The sequence below is a fragment of the Pan paniscus genome, chromosome 2 (assembly GCF_029289425.2).
Source record: "Pan paniscus chromosome 2, NHGRI_mPanPan1-v2.0_pri, whole genome shotgun sequence".
Classification (NCBI taxonomy): Eukaryota; Metazoa; Chordata; class Mammalia; order Primates; family Hominidae; genus Pan; species Pan paniscus.
Genome location: NC_085926.1, coordinates 4,505,403 through 4,521,939, shown reverse-complemented (window position 1 = coordinate 4,521,939; position 16,537 = coordinate 4,505,403). Strand labels below are relative to the sequence as shown.

At 44.1% G+C, this 16,537-nt stretch overlaps 1 protein-coding gene across 1 annotated transcript in view; it reads right to left on the bottom strand.

The window, feature by feature from the left end:
- ITPR1 (inositol 1,4,5-trisphosphate receptor type 1) overlaps positions 1–15,040 on the bottom strand; it is a 354,118-nt gene extending 339,078 nt beyond the window's left edge. Inside the window, exons 1-2 of the mRNA XM_055109477.2 lie at positions 14,782–15,040; positions 13,890–13,965 (exon numbers count right to left, since the gene is read on the bottom strand). The gene's annotated coding sequence lies outside the window, so the exon portion shown is untranslated. The remainder of the gene's footprint in view (positions 1–13,889; positions 13,966–14,781) is intronic.
- Positions 15,041–16,537: the final 1,497 nt, after the last annotated feature.

Genomic DNA, 16,537 nt, shown 5'->3' with positions numbered 1-16,537 from the left:
CATTAACCAAGAAGTTACCTAAGGGATCACTTAATCTTCAAGGGTGGACAGGCTTGGGAGGAAATGAGAAATTGACTTTATACTAGTTAAGGGACCCCAAAACCACAGACCTGCCAGTTTTTACCAAGACACAAAGGCAAGCCTCCTACGTTTAATTAAGATGAAGCCGCCTGGCCACTGGGGCTGAACAGTCTGACTTTCAGTAATCGGGTGGCAGGGGAGTCCCACTGACAGTCTGACCTTAAATGAAACCCTTCTGAGCATGAGAGTCAGGTACCCTTTGGATCCCCTGCCATGCCTGCAACCCCTCGCCTCGTCCCCACAGTGCACCATTAATTTCCTGATGACCAAGCTCCTCTGTATTTTACCACACAATTACCTTAACAGTGAAAATCTTATATATCACTGACCCAAGACACACGCAAAACACTCCCCAGAAGCCTGAATTTGTAATCATTTAACCTCCTTAAACAGTGAAGCTGGCTAGCACAGAATATAGCTCATCTATGATTAAAAGCTTCTATCCTGGTTCCTTAAACACCAGTTATGACAGAACCTAAGAGCAATAAGCATCAATCTAATTTCTATTGTAGGACACAACTTCATTTGAGGCCAAAAGCTACAAAAAGAACGAAGTAAGTGTTGGAGACTAACAGTTATAAAGGAAGTTACACTTGAAGCTGCTGTTCTCAGACACAGAGAGGAACCTATGCTTTATACTTTTTTAACGACCCATCCCACTACAGAACTTCTGGACTGCTTGGTATAATCTCGCTCATAAGAAAAAGATGAACGTAGGACAAGTACCACTAGCTTCCACATTCTCAGCGTTTCTTTGCATTTCAGGAGGATCTTTAGGAAGCAATTTTGTTTTACAAAAACAACTGAAAAGTATCCCCGTGCATTTTTTTCTGAACAGAAAGATCTGATACAATACCCAGACTTACAGATGGTCAATTGCACCCTGTCACTTAAGCCTTCAATTTCTCCCTCTCTCTAATGTTCCATGCCACAACCCCACATTTCAAATTACCTAGGTACTCTAGGAGCTGGTGGCCCAAGGGTCAGGGAAACTTCAAGGTCAAAACTATTTTCACAATAACATCGGGGCATTATTTTCATTTTCACTCAGTCTCTCACACGTGTACAGTGAAGTTTTCCAGAGGCTGCAAGGCACATGATGTAACAACAGACTGAAGACAGAAACAGATATATGATCTGTGAATCCGGCTGTGTTCTGTGAAGCCAGACCTCAAAGTGATTCGCAAAAAAAAAAAAAAAAATTGCTACTCTTCTCAAAATTTTTGTTTGGGAAAATATTCTTATTGTTCATTAAAAATATGTCAATACGTTAATGTGTAATTGGTTTTTAAAAATATTTTTTCAGTGTTCATTTTCTCAGTGTTAATTTCTAAGATTGTAAATACAGACAGATGTAACTCACATCAACAGTTCTTTAGGGTCCTGAATTCTTTTTAGGCATGAAAAGAGCTCCTGAGAGCCAGAAGTTTGAAAACTGCTGCCATAAACTTCTTTAAGAGTTGTCCTGGCAATGACTGTGTGCTTAGGACTCTCACTGTATAAGTTTGGAAACTTTCTATAACAGGATGAAAATGCAAAATATACAACTGAACAGCCAGGGCTCTAGAAAGTGAACTGTTCCATTTGAAACTTAAATCTTCCTTCTTATCGAACATATTTATTGATACCTACTATATGCCACCCCTATACTAGGTACTGGGGATACAGATCAAAGCAAGACATACAAGGTCCCTGCTCCCGTGATACCTATATTCTAGTGAGGGCAGACAGACAGGAAACAAACAGATAAAACAAGCAAGACAAATCAGATAGTGATGAGTATATGCAAAAAATTAAAACTGGTGATATGATTAAGTGACAATGCAATTTTGGCTGGTCAGAAAAAACAAGATGAGATGTTTAAGCGAAGACCTGAAAGTCAAGATAGGCAGTCATGCAAAAAAAAATCAGGCGGAAGAGCATTTTAGGTAGAGCAAACGGCTAGTACAAAGGCCATAAAGCAGAAAAGAGCTTAGCAAATTCCAGAAACAGAAAGCCAGCCCAATGTCTGCAGCATTAATGGGGAAAGGAAGAAAGCACAGGTTAAAGACAGGGTAGAGAAGATAGAGCCAGTAGGACTTCACAAGCCAGGGTAAAAAGTTGGCCTTCTATTCTAAATGTAATGGGAAGTCAATCAAGTTACTTCCCTTATCTGGCCCTCCATTTCCTCATCTGCAGAATGGGGATAATGAGGGCTTATCTCATAGTTATGTTGACAATTAATTGTGAAAAAGAAAATATGCTTACTTAGCACATAGAAAGGGGGACGGAGGAAGCATTCCTATTCACTGTTATAACTCTACTTTCTAATCTGTTCTATTTTCTATTCTCATAAACTACTCTTTCTAAACTTCTTAGGCTTATAATCAGCAGAGGATCAGCTCTGCCAAACAGCAAAGTCCAAATGACAAGTGAATATACAAAAGGGACACATGAGATGCACTGACCTCAACATGTCAATGCCAACTCCAACAATGTTTTCCCCACTATTCCTAATAAAACCAGAACCACCAAAGCACAGCCAGGTGAGGAGTGAATGCCAGCATCTCACTCACACAGCACCCTTTGTGTCTATCCTCCAGTCGTCAAGCTTTGCCACCTAGCCCCAAAGCACCTGCATTTGGACAGTCATTCTTCTGCTAAAAAATGTAGCCAACAAGTCCATCAGCCTTCCCCATTCTTTCTTGGCATATCCACACTACCTCCACCTCCTAAAAAACAAAAGGCCCTTGCCAACGTCCTTTGGTGCTGGTTTTCTTGCTGCTTGCTTTAAAAATAATAAAAACCAAAAAGCTTCCTTTAGGCCAGGCACAGTGACTCATGCCTGTCATCCCAACACTCTGGGAGGCCAAGGTGGGTGGATCACTTGAGGTCAGGAGTTTGAGACCATCCTGGCCAACATGGCAAAACCCCGTCTTTACTAAGAATACAAAAATTAGCCAGGCGTGGTGGCTTGTGCTTGTAGTCCCAGCTACTTGGGAGGCCAAGGCAGGAGAATCGCATGAACCTGTGAGGTGGAGGTTGCAGTGGGCTGAGATCATGCCACTGCACTCCAGCCTGGGTGACAGACGAGACTCCTTCTCAAACACAAGGGGAAAAAAAGCTTCCTTTAAAGTTAGGCAGCAAAGAGAGGGGCTCACACACAGGGCTTTTGCTCAAAGCACCTGGCAAGCCAAGAGGCCATAAGGCAGTTGGCCCCTCAGAACCGAGGATAAGGACGAAGACAAAAAGGCACCGTTTCACTTTTTAGGTCAAGCAGCACCCAGCAGGGCAGGTTAAAGATGGGCCGAGCCTGGCAAACCATGAGGTCTTTCACAGGAAAAAAAAAAAAAAGGAGTATGCCCAGGAAAAGGAAGAGCTACTGGCATTTGATCAATCTCCTGGAAAGAGGCCAAGGAAACTCCCTACAGAGTGAGCACAAGTCTCCCTGCGATGCCCTCACCCAGGTACATATATGGTAACATGGCTGTAAATACGAGGTAGAGAAAACCTAACACATTTACGGTTGACTTTTTCAAGAGGGAGAAAAAAGCTCCCTTTACAACAGTCTCTGCTCCTGTTTCTGGGCACTCTCAGGGTTACTTTTGGACTTCCTTTGAGCAAAGATGCTGGCGATATCATCTTTATTGTGAAACGAGGAGGAACAGCACATTTTTGACTTGGACATAATGCCACCCTCCTCCCCACACGTTTTCACACAGCTCCCCCTCCTTGCCTTCTTGTCCCATTAGCTGCTAATCAGATCGTCCTCAGAAATGCAGCATGTCCCCATCATCAGATAATTTATTCTCTTGCAAAAAGCACTTCTCTGGGAGCATAGAAAATTGTATTATGCTTTCGTTTTCAGGCAGTCCCAAAGGAAGACACCAACTCAGAAGTTTCAGCTTTAAGCAAGGCCCTTCATGGCCTCCCAGAAACAGCAGCTGTAAATCTGAAGTTCAGAGGAGTGATTCTCCAGTATAATACAACGTTGCTCATTCTCCATTCCCCCCGCCGCAACACACATACACACACAAAAATAAACCTACTCGCTTTTTCAGACATGTCTGCTAAATAACCTTTTCCCCAACCAGGTACAATATCTACAAAGTTATTTCTCAAAAAAAGATGCCCGCACTGACATTTGGTATCATGGCTTCTATTCTTCAAGGCCAAAGTAAGAGAAGCCAACCAAAAGCTCAGTATTTCCAAGGCAGAGAGCTGCAGATTTGGTGAGTGGAGAGCATTTAGCTAAAACTCTTTAATTTACGGGTAGAAAAAACAAACCTGAGGCCTAGTGATTTCTTGGAGGTCACACAGCTGATGAGTGGCCAAAGATAGACCACAGGGCTCCAGATACCAAGGCCAGTGTTTTTTGGTTTTTTGGTTTTGGGAGGGGGCGAGAGGGGGAGGGTGCTTATTTTGTTAAAAAGTTGAAGTCAGTCCCAGCCTGAAGAGACATCCCTCTGCCCACATAGCCCAAACCTCAAAAAACCAGCAAATGAAGTTAGGTCAATATCCTCAGAGAGAGACAAAAGTCTCACCAAGCCAGAAAAATTCACTCAAGGACAGGGTTTCTTAACCGGTTCACTACTGACATTCTAGGGCAGAGAGGTCTCCGTTGTGTGTGTGTGTGGTGGGGCAGGGGGGTGGGGGGCTATCCTGTGCACCGTAGGATCTGTTCACAAAATGCCAGTAGCACCCCACCCCTGCCTGCCAGATAGAACAACCAAAAATGTCTCCAGACGATACCAAATGTCCCCTGGAGGACAAAAATCACTCTCCCTGTCCCCAATGAGACCACTGCTTTAGGACATAGATAGGTTTTGCTTTGTTTTTTTATCTGTAACGCCTTCTGCAAACATTTGTTTTTAGACAACTCGGCAGCAATGACCCGAAGCAGGTATTTTTATTTTTACACCTATTCTACAGAAGAGGAAACAGATGCACAGATGTTCCATGTTTTGCCCCTTACCCAAGAAGCAGTCAACACTCGGTACTGCGGAGTCCCCATCCTGTGGCTCACCAGGGCAATACCAATATGACCTGAAAGCAGCTTGGTTTCACTACCTGATTTTTCCACTCCCTTTTATGAATACTCAACAGTTTCCCAAGACGAATGTCCTGTAGAGATTTGTACTGAACAACACCTCAAAAGCTATCAAAAGGAAATGCTTAATATATCTCTACATGGTCCTCACGTCACCCTCTGCAATAAAGGGCTTTTCTTTTTTTCTTTTTATTGAGATGGAGTCTCACTCTGCCCCCTAGGCTGGAGTGCAGTGGTGCGATCTCAGCTCACTGCAACCTCCACCTCCTGAATTCAAGCAATTCTCCTGCCTCAGCCTCCCAAGTAGCTGGGACTACAGGTGCCCGCCATCATGCCCAGCTAAACTTTTTTGTAATTTTAGTAAAGATGGGGTTTCACCATGTTGGCCAGGCTGGTCTCAAACTCCTGACCTCAGGTGATCCACCCACCTTGGCATCCCAAAGTGCTAGGATTACAGGCGTGAGCCACGATGCCTGGCTGTAAGGCTTTTCAAAGAAAGATGCCAGTTCAAGAAATATTTAATCAGGAGAGGGGTACAGGGGCCAGGCGCAGTGGATCACGCCTGTAATCCCAGCACTTCGGGAGGCCAAGGTGGGCAGGTCATGAGGTCAAGAGATCGAGACAATCCTGGCCAACATGGTGAAATCCCATCTCTACTAAAAATATAAAAATTAGCTGGGCATGGTGGCACATGCCTGTAGACCCAGCTACTCAGGAGGCTGAGGCAGGAGAATCGCTTGAACCTGGCAGGCGGAGGTTGCAGTGAGCTGAGATCAGGCCACTGCACTCCAGCCTGGTGACAGAGCGAGATTCCTTCTCAAAAAAAAAAAAAAGGAGAGAGGGGTACAAAAAATTAGTTTTTCCAAGCAGCCTTCAAAGGGAGAAAAAACATATATACAAATTACTTATTGTGTAAGCACTTCCTGTGTGCCAGGTATTCTTATGAGTTAAAAAAAAAAAAAGGCCCAAAAGGAAAATAGGTTTTAGGGCCCTGGAGTTTCAAATGACAGATTCTCAAGTATCATAAAAAACTTCCCAGAGGAGGAAGCATTTGGGCTGGGCCCTAAGGAATAGAAGGATCTGGCGAGGTGGACAGACGGGGGTGGGGAGGGACACATGAGGCAGAACATACACACACACGACAAGGCAAACAAATGAATGTCCGTCGTCTGGGTGTCGTATCAGCTTTTTCTGTTCAGAAATATGTGCTTGGGATGCTTTTAAGCTGTTCTTGCAAAAGAAAATCATTTCCCAGACAAAGCTCCTTCTGAAATGCAAAAGAACAGCAAGAAACTTGGAGACTAGTGATATTTTTCTTATGTTCATCTTCTTCTGATAAGCCGCATTATATCAAGCCGTCCAGAAGTTCTGCTGATGGGACAGGTCAGAAAGTATGATAAAACATAAGTTCCTCATTGTCCCATGACAGCAGGTGAACAGCAGTGACTTCACAACTCTAAGTAGGGGTACATGTACCTTCTGGTCTCTTTCTGCCTTCATCTGAACAGCGAATAAAAGCTCCCCCAAATGTAAGCATCAAAGTTCCCATGTTTGTTGGAGAGGGAATCATGTGAAAACTACTTACTCTCACCTCAGGTTGGTGATTAGCCTACCTTTCCACTTCACTGAAAATAAGGCTGCAGGGGAAAAGTACAAAGGTCAGCTTCAGCCTCAACAGGTGAGAGCTAGCCATGAAAAAGCAAAGGAACCACTAAATGACAAGGACTGAAAAAGCACAGGGACAGGCATCCTCCAATGCAGATCTTCTCGTATTTTCACGTGTGTGTGAATCACTTGAGGATCTTGCAAAAATGTAGGTTCTCATTCAGTGAATGTGGAGTAGGGTCTGAGAGTCTGCAATTGCTAGCAAGTTCCCAGTTAATGTCAGTAACGCTGGTCTGGGGACCACACTTGGAGTGGCAAAGATGTAGTACAGTGTTTCTCAAACTTTTGACTGCAGCTCAGAATAAGAAAACTATTGAACTTACAACCCAATGTTCATTGTGTATGTGAGACAAAGAATTTTGTTGCAACATACACAGTTCTTTTTAAGTATCCACGAAATACACTTCCATGTTTTCTATTCTAGTGCATGTCATTAAAAAAAAAAAAGTTTGGCTGGGCCTGGTGACTCACACCTCCAGTCCCAGCACTTTGGGAGGCCAAGGCGAGAGGATCGTTTGAGCCTAGAAGTTCAAGGCCAACCTGGACAATACAGGGAGACCCAATCTCTACAAAAAAAAAAATTTTTTTTTTAATTAGCCAGGAGTGGTGGGTCACGCTGGTGGTCCCAACTACTCAGGAGGCCGAGGTGAGAGGATCGCTTGTGCCTGGGAGGTTGAGGCTGCAGTGAGCCAACATCATGTCACTGTACTCCAGCCTTGGCAACAGAGCAAGACCCTGTTTCAAAAACTAAAAATAAAAAGTTCATCAAGGCCCACTAAATTGATTTAACAACCTCTTAGTGCATTTCCACAGAGTTTGAAAAACACGGATACAGAACAAGAGTAACATTCCTGCTCATCTGGGGAGAACAATGATGTCTTAGCCTCAGGACACTAAGGCTAAACCCAAAACCAATTTTTAAAAAAAGTTTAGATTATATTCAGAATTCTTTGCAAAAAGGCAAGGATAGGTCAATTGCATTTTGGAAATGCTTTCACCTAGGAAATTCAAGTTTTAAGTTTTCTTCATTTTAATTTGTTTTCTCGTCTGTAAGATGAGGATGACAAGAGTACCTACTTGGCCCTAGGTGGAGATCTCTAAATACCATTTTGGCCAGGCATGACGTCTCACGCCTGTAATCCCAACACTTTGGGAGGTCAAGGTGAGAACACTGCTTGAGCCTAGGTGTTTGAGAGCATCCTGGACAACATGGCGAGATCCCGTCTCTACAAAAAACAAAAAAGATTAGCCAGGTGTGGTGGTGAATGCCCATAGTCCCAGCTACTCAGGAGGCTGAGGTGAGAGGGTAGCTTGAGCCCAAGAGGCAGAAGTTGCAGTGAGCTGAAATCATGCCACTGCACTCCAGCCTGGGCAGCAGAGTAAGACTCTGTCTCAAAAAAACAAAACAAACAAAATTTCCCTCTTAAAAGAGCAAAGGCTCCTTGGAGAAAAGGCCGATTCTCGGTCTGGGATAAGAAATAGAGAAGATGAGCCTGGAACATCTTGTTATACAGAAATCATAAAAGCTAGCAAAGACAACAAGGGCTGTGTCAAAATCTCAGGAACTTTACCAGCCCATTTCTCACTGACTAGAGAACTAATGGATTCAGGTAGTGAGCATCAAGGGGTGCTAATATAACAAGAGTAGACATCCAACATCTCACACCCCCCTAAGCAAAGTTTACAGAGCAGACTTACTGGAGTCCCAGCTACTGGGAAGACTGGCGCAGGAAGATTGCTTGAGACCAGGAGTCCAAGGCCAGCCGAGGCAACACAGTGAGACCCCTTCTCAATTTAAAAAAGAAAAGAACCTAACTTTGATGAAGCCTCTACATCTAACTACCAAATTATGGTACCCCAAGGGGATACAGAAACATGTTAAACCACATTGCACTGATGCAGTCAGCAAAGTCTAAACTGTGGAGACGTGTATCACCCAGTTTCTTCAATAACAACAAAAAAAATGCATGGAAAAAAGATCTGTAGAGGAAATACAGAGATGAGTGAACATCAACCATTTGTAATGTATTTACCTTATTTGGATCCTAATTCAAACTGTTAAATACGTGTATGTGTAAAATTATTATATTATGTATTTTTTACAAATATCTATTTATATACGTATATATATCAGGGAAGTATAAACCTAGACTCAATAAAAATGAAAGGCCATCAAAGGGGTAGGCACATTTAGAAAAATGAGACACAGATGTCTGTTTATTAAAAAGATGTTCAAGATGTACAAAAGGTAATTTACCAAATGAGAGATACTGTGTTAGTCCCTTTTTATGAAATTTAAATATATACATAAATTTTACATATGCATACTTAGAGGAAAAGCCTGAAACCCTAATCTCGAATAGTTGAATTGTTTTGTTTTGTTTCATTGCTCCTCTTTATTTCCTAATGTTGCACTACAATGAATATGCTATCTTTTTCTCCTTAAAAAAATTTTTTTAACAGAAATTGGGTCTTGCTGGAGTACAGTAGCTATCACAGATGCAATCATAGTATATTACAGCCTCAAACCCCTGGGCTCAAGTAATTCTCCTGCCTCCGTCCCCTGAGTAGCCGAGTCCAAGGTGTGTGCTACATGAATATGTATATCTTACGTAATAAGTAACAAAATTTGAGGTTTGCTTTAAGTTTGCACATGTGCAGGGGTCCACCTCACTTATTAAGGAGAATCACTGATGTGAAGCTTCTAATTCCTCAAGGATGCTGGAGAGCAGAATATTAGTCCTCCTTGTAAATATCTCTTAAAACGACACTGGATACGCCGCAGGGTGGCGGTAAGACATGGGTTTGTGTTGAAACTCCAGGATTATCATTATGTTCTTACAATTTGCTCTCCAAGTCAACTGTACGTTCACCTATTTGTCAAACTTTCCTTTTCTACTGAAGTGAATTACAACTCCAGGTAAGTCCTGTCATTAACCAGACAGTCCAGAAATCTGGGTTTTACCCCCTATCGAGTTCCCATCTGGTATGTGATCCTGCCAACCTTACCAGAGTCTCTTCAGAAAGGACAATGTAGTTTTGTGATGTTGAAAACCACACTGAGAATTCCGTGAGAGTTTACAAGTCCTCAGATAAACCACTGTTGACCTGCAAAATCTGGTCCCTACAGGTCTGGACCTTGACTCCCTCTCCCTCCTGAACTCCTAGCACTCTCCCCTGGCCTTCTTCTCCTTCCTCCAACATGTCACAAACACTCCTATCTCACGGCCTCTGTACTTGCTGCTCTGACATTGGGAACACACTTTTTCCCTGACAGCTATAGGGTCAACTCGTTTGCCTCCTTCAGATCTGTGCTGAGATGTCATGTAGTAAAGATCTAATCCCCACCTGAGTACTCCCTTAATACCCCTCATCATGTTTTGTTGCTTTTTTAAATTACTGTAAAATATACATAACATAAAATATACCACTTTGAAATGTTATAACTCAGTGGCACTAAGTACATTCACACTGTTGTGTGACATCACCACCATCCATTTCCAGAACTTTTTCATCTTTCCAAACTGAAACTCTATCCTCAATAAACACTAACTCCCCCTTCCTGTCTTCTATCTCCCCCAGCAATCCCCATTCTACCTTCTGTCTGCAGGGATCTGACTACTCTAGATGCCTCTATAAGAAAAATCATAAAATATGTGTCCTTTTATTTCTGGCTTGTTTCACTTAGCATGTTTTCAAGGTTCATCCACATTGTAGCATGTGTCAGAATTCCCTTTTTAAGGCCGAATAATATTCCATTGTATGTATATTTCACATTTTGTTTATCTGTTCATTCATCAGTAGACTTGTGTTGTTTCTACCTTTTGGCTACTGTGATAATGCTTCTATTGACACAGGTGTACAAATATCTGCTCACGTCCCTACTTTCAATTTTTTAAAGTATATACCTTGAAGTGGAATTGCTGGGACATATAGTAATTTTATGTTTAATTTTTTTTAGTAACTGCCATGCTGTTTTCCACAGCAGCTTCACCATGTAACATTCCCACCGGCAATGCACAAGGGATCTAATTTCTCCACTTGTTATTTTCTGTTCCCCCCTTAACCAGTTTTCTTTTTCTCCGTAGCTTTTACTACCTCTAATACTATCATACTTACTTGCTTATTTATATTGGCTGCCTCCCACCAACTGAGATGTAAGCCTCTTGGGAACGGGATGGTTTGTTCATTGCTATATCCTGAGCACCTGGAATACATCTTAGTACATAGCAGGTGCTCAAGAAATTTGTTGAATAAAGAATAAAACATTTGAATCACACACAACAACTTGAACAGGTCTTAGAGTCTGTTAAATAGATTTACCACACCATGTGCCTTAAACTACATCCCATTTAGAAATCTCAAAGTTGAATGGGTGACGGTTTCAGTGGTGTATCTGGCTTATTCTCATTAGCAATCATCTCAGAACCACAGAAATCAAGAGAATTGTAAGGAATCATAGAAGTTATGTCATTCACATCACTGACTTCAAGCCTTAATTGCATTCATCAATTGAGCTATGCACAAACTTAAAACAGCAAAAATGGAAAAAAAAAAACTGCATGGACCTCTGGTTAACAGACAGCCTGCAAATGCATGTGTTTTATTTTTAAAAATCAAACCAATAGTAAACAAGATAGACACTGGCCCTGTGGAGACTCCTTAATTAGATGTAGCCAAAGACAGCTTGACCTAGAAACCTAACTCCAGGCCTACTTTTATTTTGGCTGTTTTTTCTGTTGTTCATATTTGGTGTTTGTTTTATTTTTGTTTGTTTTCTAAGAGCTGCTCATGAAGAAATCAGACAGAGTTTCCATGATATCTTTATAAATGAGTTGAAAAGCTATGTGATATTCCCCCCTCTGGAAGTCAGTTGGTTGCACACCATTGGATTAAAGGTTTCTTTTTTATCTTTCTCTCTGCCCACTCTCCTCCCTCCCCGCAATACCAACACCCTGATCTTCCTCACTTAAAAATATTTTGAAGAAAAAGACTGTTGATCTTTCTGTGGAGTTCATCCATCTATTTTTTTCTAAGCAACCATTCCACTTCTCATTCCTAAAGAAAAGATGCCAATTCCCTCCAAAAGACAATCACTTGGTTTAAATAGATACCATTGTCAACCCCAAATGACTTTCATGGGTCTCAAGGCAAGAGCCAGAGTAATTCACTTAGAACATGAAGAACTTTCCCTGCCTGATAAGAATGATATCTTGAAAGGATTTTCTGTTCTGATTTGAATTATTCAAAGAGCAGATTGTACTTTCAGTGTACATATGCACACACACACACACACACACACACATGAACTTGAAAGAAAAAATGGAGAACAAAAACGTCTGCACAACTGGCTGCAGAGCAAACTGGAAGGTATATGAAAAGGTATCAACATTTCACATTGCAGTCTAACTGCAGTTTAAACTTTCGAATTATTCAGATGGGGAAACGCCTGATCCTTTTAACCTACTCAGATTCTTTGATGTAAATAATCAAGATGTATTTCAGCTAGGAGGTGAACCTAATGCTTAACTTACATAATGTTCCTTGTGGTTTTGTTTCTTTTTACTCTCCCCATTCAGGCTTTCCAAAATGAACTCATTACAGTATCTAATACCTCCTCAAATATCTGCACTCTTTTATCCCTATGTTTGTGGCTACATCCTTTCCTTCTTACATCAATGTTATGTATTATTTCATCATTGGTGGGAGGTATGCAAGTTATTTCATCAATAGCAGTAAGTTTACCATTTTTCCTAGCTTCCCTCTCACCACCACCATCCCCAAATCAACTGAGGTCCATTTGTGGGATGCAGTACAGCCTCACCGCCTGAGGTTACACCCTGCTCCTACTTTGTACTAGCTACTGGGCAAGTGATTTCACTCTCTGCACCTCAGTTTCTTCACCTGCATCTGACGCACAGGGTTTCTGAGATACATGGCTCTGGACCTGGCTTACAAGTACTTAATGTGTCCATCTTATTATTTTTAGCAACCAGTTAGAAAAGAGTCTGTGGACCAGTTTCTCCTTGCTGTACAGCTAATTCTGAAGAGGGGAACTGGGCCTAATCCTTGGCTCTATGAGCACCCACACAGCCATGTGAGTCAACAGAACTCCAAGAAGAAACTAGAGTTCTCACATCCAAATGCTTCTCACTCCGCCAGTACTCCTGAGGATCTTATCAACAGGAAACAAAAGCACTATACCACTATAATGAAGTGTCTGACTTTTATTTTCTCATTAGAAAAGCCCAAAGATTGTAGCCCAGGGAACAGCTAAATATTTAGAATGTTAAAAAAGTTATTAAGACCCAGCCACCCACCCCCACCTACCTCTGTTACCCTGTTATTTACCATGTTCCTGAACATTTCAGGAGAAAAAACTCTTGATAGCCAAATCTGCAGCAATAGCGATGTACGTGCACCCGTTGAAACCTCCCACTCTTCAAATGCAGTCTGACCATTTTGGGGAAAAAATAGGAACTGTTGTGTTTACAGATAAATGCTGCTCTCAGCTCATATTCCACCACGGGCCCCAAAACAACAGGGACCTGCCAGATTCCTTGACACTCAGGTGGCTTGAGTCAAGGGCTGGATGCTACCACCTTAAGCTTCAATAACTCACTTCCCTTTTTAAAGTTCTAATTCTTTCAACTTGCAGCAACCACTTTCATTTCTTGCAATCCAACCTACTCTGATTAAGCACACGTTCAAAATTAGAAAAGAGTGACTATTTCTTGAAGGAGAGAGGCAGTTAATACTGCTTACACATTTTGGCATATGAAATGCACTGTATCCTTCAGAATTTAAATCATCAGCATGCTTTTCAGACCGGCAATGGGCCGCCGTTTTATTGCTCCATTTAATGGCCTTTCCCCCTCCTCTCTCATAAACCTTCAGGCTCCTTCAATTCTCAGCTACGTCCAAGAAACGGACTGTCCACTGGACCTCTGCTCCCAAAAGCCCTCACCAAAGGCAGAGGCAAATTTTGAAGACTGAGCCACGGAGTTTCTTTTTCTTTCTTACTCCCCACCTCCTTGGCGGTTTAGATAGAACTTAAAATAGGCTTAGGACAAAAACTCATTATTGACTACAGCACTCAGGCTTCCACACTCACCTGACCCGGGTCAGGCACTCTGTTGCCAAAACAAGCCCAGCGAGGGGTGCAAATCCTGCTCCTCTGTAGTCAGCTCCTAAATATTTAGAAAGAAAGAAGACTGAGTACCAGACCGCGGAAGAGGAGCTCTAACAGAAATGCTCCAAATGACAAGTTTCCACCTTCTTTAGCCTCCTTCACTGGGGACAGCCCCCCCGCCCCCAAACTTGGTAGGCAGGTTGGTGGGATCGCTTGGGAGAAGATTCCAGGTAACTACGCTTACTTATTTCCAGGATGTAACTGACCATTGAGACTAGGCACGCACAAACTTCGAACGTGCGGGAGGCTGGAACTAAGGGAAGTGTTTGGCAGATCCCAAAGCACTTGTTTCCCGGCGAGGAGGCCAAGTATCCGAAGCCCGCATCCTCATTGGACATGAGCTTCGTCCACACTTCATCCCTCACCGCTCCCCCGGTTTTCTTCCGTTTTTAAAAACCCTCCCCACGGGGGCCCCCTACACATGCATTATTCTCCCAACCACGGAGCGCAAGAGAGGGATACATTTTTAGAAAGATTATTTCCTTGAGCAGACTCACATATGACACCCCCACAACCTCTCTTCAAAAAAAAAAAAACTATTTCCTGCAGCTGCAGCAACAGTTTCCAACTTGGGGGAATGCCACATCAGACCAGAATGGGGAGCCCCCAAAGCCACGCACTAGAGTAGAGGATATTTGTTTTTTAAGCTTCAAATGAGCTCCCCCCAAAACAACTGCCCGCAGTAAAGGAACCCCCAAATGCATGCCAAGTGCATGCACATCCATCAAGATCTCCCCGAGAGCGGGGCAAAAACTTCTGCGCCCGGGGAGCCAGTGCCAACTCCCCGCGCCCTCTGCCCGGCCCCAGCCGCTACCTTGGTGCCCGGGGAGCCACGCCGGTTTGGGGGAGCAGGGCGAGGAGAGGGGTTAGCAGCCGCTGGGTAATCCCATGTCCGCGAAGAGGGAGCTCGTTCCGTTAGGATGGAAGCGGAACACCCACACCTCCTCTCGGCGTGCGCTTTCTCTCTCTCCACCCCCTGCCTCCTCCTCCTCCACCACCTCCTCCTCCTCCTCCTCTCCTCCCACCCCAGCGAGCTTGAGGAAACGCTTCAGCAGCACATCCACATGGTTACTGCACTTTAAAGCGGCTCCGGGTGGCTTATATAGGCCGGGAAGCTCCCTGGGCAATGTAGTCCAAGTACTGGGTCGTGGCGGCGCCTGAGGCCGCGGGGAGGGACTACAAGTCCCAGAATCCCCTGGGCGCCCGGGCTGGGCCCTAAATAGACGCGTGCGGGGACAGGGGAGGGGCGTCCTGCGAGGCTTTCAGGCTGCTGAGCCGGTTCCTTGGCTGGGGTCGGTAGGGCTTGGAGCCAGCCGTTCAAAGTCACCCCTGGGAAGCGCCCGCAACCCTTGGGGACCCCTCTCCTCCAGCTGCCCCCCTTCCCTGGAATCCAGGTGTTACTGGGGCCGGGGAGGGGCTAGGAGCTCGGATTTCTGCTTTGGGAAGTTTTTACAAGCCCTCCCTCCCCCTGCCTTGGGTCCCCGAGCCAAGAATTTCAGAAATCCGGGGCACAAAAACGCCAGTGTTTGCGGTCAAGGATTAAAGGCGCGAGGTGTCTTTATTTAATCTGCTCCGCCCTGCTCGGGTTTGCACGAAAAACCAAGCCTGGGAGCGACGGTCCACGCAAGCGGAGACACAGGCAAGTCGCGTGAGAGCACTTTTCTGAGCCCGAGTTGCTTGTCTTTTATCGCCCGTGAGGAGGTAAAGAAAGGCAGACCTCTCCGGTGCGCAAATAAAGGAGCCGTGTTGTGACTTGCCGGCTCTGAGATTGGGAGGCAGAAAATAAATACAAACCGCGACCTCAGTCCTGACCCTACCTCTAGCAGCCCCTCTGCTCCTGGGAGCTGTAAATGCTTAAGTAAATAAATCGCAAACCAGAAAAATAAGGGCTTAGGAAAGAGCCGCTCACACAGAGATGCGCGTCCAGGCGGGGCGCTCTCCAAGAGCTCCGAATGGGGCAAGGTGGGTTTCACCCGCTGCCAAGTAATGCCTGGGCTCCCGGGCTACACGCTGCTTAGGGCTCCGGCTTTTGCAAGGAGGGGAAGAGCTAAGCCCGGAGGCAGTCAGCCGACTGCCCTCTCTTGCCTCAAATGACGTATATTCATTCCTCAAACGTTTCCTGAGTGTTTACTAGGTGCCAGGCGCTGGGGCATAGTGGTGAGCCAAACGCATTATAGCATCCCAGACAGGCACTTCCTGACGCCGCCTAAAGATCTGTTATAACAATAGTAATAATAATGATAATAATCAATGGGGAGGCTGATTTTATTGAGCCCAGACCACATGCAGTTTTCATGCGTCATGCTATTGAGTTTTACCAACTGTAGGTATATTTATTATATCTATTTGGCAGGTGCACAATCCAGGGCTCAGAGAAATCAGGTAACTTCCCAAATGACCCCTCGAGTTAAGTGGTACAGCCTGGACTCCCGTTCCAGACTCTACGTGTATGAAACCCTTGTCTTTGGGGAAATCCACTGCCATTGCCTTAAATAGCCTCTCTCCCCATTTAGGAGCAGCCTCTGAGCCCTTGGGCAAGTCATTTTCATCTCTTTGCCCCAGTTTTGCCA